We start from the raw sequence: 6,000 nt of genomic DNA, 5'->3' as shown, positions 1-6,000 counted from the left end.
CTCTTTGGTGCACTGCTTCCAGTGTCGTTGTGAGTCGTTTTGGACTTCCTTCCACTGGTCGTGTCGAAATAGAGTTCCTTTCCTTGAACATCCCGATGTTCTTTGGTGCAGTCTTCTTTGGTTCGACGTGTCTTCTGGGATTCTTCCATCCTTGATTCTCCATGCCCGACCTCCCGTGAAGGCCGGTAAGAATGCCCCTTTGCCTTGTCATGTTGAGGGACTACAGGAACTGTGTTTTGCCCCCCTTTCTGGGCATCTTTCTTGGTCGCTGGAATCGTCGTATCTTGTAAAGGGAACGGTGACTGCATGACGTTGTTTTGCATCATGAAATTGACGACCATTTGTAGGTTCGCCAATTTGTTTGCCATTTCCTTCATCTCGTCGTCCCTCTGCAGGTATCTATCCTTCCATACCTAGAGGTCATCCTCGTTATAATACCCGCTTCAGTCTGATTTCTTTGGCACGTCGCCCTCCTGGCCGACGTCCTTTTCTCTGTGATTCTTATCACGAGTCTTTTCGTTGCAATTGTCTTCTTCGACGGCAAGGTCAATATGTTTCTCGCTCCCAGTAGAGGTGTAATCCCCAACCTTCTCTTTCTGTCCATCATTGGCCATCTATTCTCCTTTCTTTCCCACAGACGGCGCCAAATTGTGTGTGTCAATTTCCGACCACACTGCCAATCAAGCACTCAGCTGGAGAACACTAGCAGAATAGATTAAACTCAAACGACCTGTCACAAAAGAAGAGATTCCGACGGGGGGCACTCCGACGATCAAGTCAGTTATCTCTCAAAGATAGCAAAAGTGCTTAACTCACTATTCAGAGCATAAAAAGCATACTTTAGACCCATGGGGGTGCCTCTCTTTTATAACCAACACTTACCTAATCCCAATAGAAGCCTAGCTTCAATGGACCTGGGATTACTACTAATCTTGGACTCCTAGTAGGATTGGGATAAACTCTCTAAGAGTCTTATCTTTACCCAAACTAAAGTCCTCTCTCATTCTAGGACTCTTGTCCCTTATCCGCTTATCCCGGATTTCGGTATCTTCGCAGATAACCTCGGCCTAGCCGAGATGATCTCGGCGTCATGATCAGGACATGTGGCACCTCGGCTGGCACTTCGGTGACACCTCGGCCACATGTTGTCATTCAAAAATTATGTCCCCACAACTTGTTTGCTTAAATAGTAGTGTTAAAGATTAAGAGCTTAGTCATGAAAAAAAAATGCTAAGAAATCGTATGTAATTCATCTTTAATTCTTATATCGTGAAATTTACATTTAAAATATATTTAGAAATACTTTTTTTTTTTGGGGGCATTTTTAATTTGAGTTTTTGGTCTATAGTATTACTATTAGTTAATTCATTTCTAATAGTTTTATCATTATTACTCAAAGTCTAGAATTGATTGATTTGAGTCTTCAAATAATCTAAAATTTCTTCTTCATGTAATGCTTACATGTGTTCCTATCAAGCTAGTTAAAAAATAAAGGCCTATTTTGGCAAATTAGTTAAAGTTTCGTTTGGTATTGACTAATATAGTTAACTTTTTAGTGTTAGGACTATTTTAGTTTGACTTTTTTAGCCTTGTTTGGTTTGAATTTTTTGATTGTTTTTGACTTTTGTGAGAGAAAAAGTATAATAATTATGAATTAGATGTGATATTTTGTCTTATTTACTTATTTAACATATTTTGCCAATTTTTGCTTTTTTAGCCCCAAAATGATAGTCAAATTAGGGCAAAAGTCAATTTTTTGGCTTTTAGCTTTTTTGGGTCACATTACCTCTCCATTTTTTTTTACATTTTTAAAAAAAAAGTTAAAAAATTAACTATTAACTAACTTCCCAAAACAATTCAAAGTCTGTTAGCTTATAACTTTCATATGGATGCATCGTACGATTATGAGATAGCCACGAGTTTACTTCTCGACTTAACCTCAAGGTTAGGCCACTACAGACTTTGTATATGCTCATTAGGGCTGCAAATGAATCGAACTGTTCATGAACAAGCTCGGCTCAACTCGTCTCGTCTCGTTAAGGGCTCGGCTCGATTCGTTTAGTAAACGAGCCGAGTTCGAGCTCCCATAAGCTTGGCTCGTTTATCATTATTTAAATTATATAATAAATATATTAAATAATATAAATAATATTTTTTATTTAAATAATATTAAAAAAAATTTATCGAGCTGAGCTGAGCCGAGTTCGAATTTCATTAATATTAACGAGCCGAGTAGAGCTCGAGTCCAGTTCCTTATCAAGCTAAGCTCGAGCTCAATAAACGAGCTCAATAAATAAACGAGTCAAGCTCGAGCTCAGCAAAACTCGACTCGGCTTAATTCATTTGCAGTCCTAATGCTTATTCCGAGATCTAAGTGAGCTCTATTGTGTTAGTCCAAACCTAGTCAATCATACTTGGCCCATTCTAGATTACACGCGAGTTGGAGTGTTTAATGCACTTTTGGCCCAAATCTGAGCACAAAGGGGTCTTTTGGGAAGTGGGTTATAATCTACTTTTCAGATTATAACCCACTTCATTCTCTCACAAAAAACTAATTATAATAAGTTTTTAATCAACTTTTAACCAAAAAAATTGATTATAACCATCTTTCCAAAATAGCCAAAAATGTCTACAAGTGTCCAAGTCCAACTGGTATCACAGTATTAGGGCTGAGCAAGGAATCCGTGAAATCCGTAATCCGATCCAGTCCAGTCCAATCCGATAGGTTTGGAATGGTTTTTTGAATCCGTGGTTCGGTTCCGGATTGAATAATTAAAAATCCGTAGTTCACGGATTGGTTCCGGATTGAATCCCACGGTTCCGGATTGGAACCGATCCGGACCGTATACAAATAGTCTATATTTTTATTATACATCCTCCCCCATAGTATCTTTTCTTATTCTATGTAAAATCTAAACTCAAACCTAAAATCGTATAATATCTTCTTTTATTACTTTTGTTTGTTAGTTTTAAGTTTTAATTTGCAATGGTCTAAATACTTATGGTGAAACCAGTTTTCTTATGGTTGTTTAAATTCTAGAACAGTATGTCGTTATTATAGAAAAACATGTTGCTATTATGGAACTAATATAACGCTATGTTTATATTTTTATGAAATTCAAGTGTTATATATATATTTTTGTTATTTAATTATGTGAATCCGTGGTCCTAAACCGATCCAATCCGTATTTAAATGGATTGGTTCGGATTGGTTCCATGATTTAAACGGATTGGATTGGTTCCAATTTTTTAGGAACCGTAAATAACGGATTGGTCCTGATTTTATCCCAATCCGGTCCAATCCGGACCATGCTCACCCCTACACAGTATCCGTTGAGCTCTCGAGTCTGACATTAGCATAGATGCTTAGCAAGTCAATCGTGACCAACCAAATATACCTATCCATCAATTATATTTTAATAATGTCAAACTCCTATTTTGACATATTAAAATACTCATAATATTATAATTTGACAATTATATTATAATAGTGCAAAAAAGAATTTTTTTCTATAAAAAACTGTTATGTTGTATTTAGTTAGAGGATTTAGGGAGGAATTTGGAAAGGAAAAAAGAAAAGGTGTGTGAAATTAGGTGAAATATAGGTATATTTTATTCACATTTCACCTACCTTTTTCATTTCTTTTTTCAAATTTCTTTTCAAATCCCCCCAACCAAACACAACATTAAGGTATTTATAATTTTGCAATCTGTATAGAGGACCATTGGAAACTTTGTTAGTATAATGTTTTTAATAAGTATTTAATTTCAAATTTATTTTTAAATCCGACACGATCCAACTAAACTGCTAATATACCTCCATATTAGAGGTGTAAATATGGCCTGAGCCTGGGCTTGGGCCAGGCCATGTGGGCTCCCATTTTTTTATCTGGCCTGGCTGGCCTGGGACATGTCAAAAAGTAGAGCCCAAGCCCACTTCAATTAGGGTCTAAGGCCTTTTTTTTTTCAAAAAATAAATGATAAATATATTATGTATATAAATTATTTATGATGGATAAAAAACAAAACAAAAATTGTACTAGAGTATTTTAATTAAGATTAATGAGATGTTTGGTTATGTTTCATTTGTGGTGGTATTTAAATTTAATTATGTATGACTTATGTTTTTTTGATTATGAACTTATGACTAAAAAAATATGAAATCATGTAATTTTCTTCTTTTGAAATGAATAATTTTATATATATCAAAATGAAATTTGTAATATTACAATTATTAAATTAAATAGATAATATTTATCAAATGAATAATTTTTATTACAAAATAAAATAAAATATTACAAAAATTTATATCATTAAATAAAATAGATGTAGATTATTGATGATGACAAAACAATTGCATCACTATAGGTCAAGCACATCCCAACTAGATTGACATCTACTAACCTAACAATTATTTGCATTATACTCCACCTCAATAATCTAATACAAAAAAATAACGAAATGAAATAGTGAAAAATAAATTGTTGATCAATCATCGGAGGAAACAAACAATTCACTCGTGTTGTCCGAAGATATGTCATCCAAATCGATTTGAATTGTCTCATTTTCACTATAATTTTGTCTTCTCGTAAGCGCATACATATGATTTCTGGATATCATTAGTGCCTTAACAATTTGGGACAAAAACCTGCTGTGGTAATCGCTCAGCACCCACCCATCCACCTGCACTAAAAACTATTTCCGAAACAGCTATAGAAATAGAAATGGTTAGTATATCACGGACCATCTGTGAAAACACAGGTCACATTGTTTCATTTTGTTTCTATCAATCCAAAATGTCAAAATTTTCGAAATCATCCACCGTTGGGTTTTTCAAATAACGTTATAGTTCAAAACTACTTACGCTTGTATATTGAGATATTCTTTTATTTTTTATTGCTAAAAGAACACTTAATCTTCCTACTCGAAATGAGGTTGTTGATGTAGTGTGTATAGGTATATTTACATATGCATATTTTTCAAATAAGATTTTGCATGTTTTCATAATAGGGGCAAATTATTTTTAATCAATGAAAATAAGTTCTAAAAATTCCTGTAAATCAATTTCTTTGCAACTAAGATCAATTATTAGAGCTAAACCTAAAAGATAAGACAATAGATCAAAATATTCATCAAATTTTTCTTTCATTACAGTAAAAATGATTACATAATATTCATTATCCATACATTTTACGAAAACTTTCATTATTTACGCTAACATATGTAAAAAAAATGGTGAAGTAAGACTATATATATAAGAAAATAATTTTGTTACAGTATCAAAAAAATTTAGAAAATCTTTATATAAGGTTACTTGGCGCTAATTAAGTTTTATAGGAGCCAGTACTCCTCCGATTGATGTTTTTATAAAAAAATAAATCTATTATCTTTTTTTTTTTTTTTACAAGCTTATTTAAACATATCATACGTTGAATTTCATCTATTGTCTATATCTAAAATTAATTTTTTTAAATGACATACCTTCTCGTTGATAAATTTTTTTGTATTCTGAAATTCGATTAGCAGAAGACATAATAATAACAATCACATTTTTTATTACCAATACAAAAGTCTTGTATACTTGCATAGTTTCTTTAATAATTAAGTTTAAAATATGGGTACGACAACGAATATGAAATAAATCACCACTAACAAATAATTGTAAAGTTGATTTCAAATGAATTACAATCTAATTATAATATGTAGCATTATCTAAACTAATAGTAAATATTTTATTTTGCAAAGTCCACTTATATAATACATTTCTTATTTCTACACCAAACGAATGACCAGTGTATGAAAATTCAACTAATCTAAATGAAATAATTCTTTTATTTAATTTTCAATTATTCTCAATAAAATGTACAGTGATACATTGATATTCTAAATCATTATTTGACCACAAATTAAATGTTAAACAAACTCTTTCATTCAAATTTTTGAAGATGTCAAAAAATTCATTTTTAATATCTTGAAATTTCTTTAAAATTCTGTTTCTGT

Source organism: Camellia sinensis, chromosome 3 (genome assembly GCF_055761805.1).
Source record: "Camellia sinensis isolate YWXY chromosome 3, ASM5576180v1, whole genome shotgun sequence".
In the NCBI taxonomy this organism is placed as follows: domain Eukaryota; kingdom Viridiplantae; phylum Streptophyta; class Magnoliopsida; order Ericales; family Theaceae; genus Camellia; species Camellia sinensis.
Note: the sequence above shows the minus strand (reverse complement) of the source record.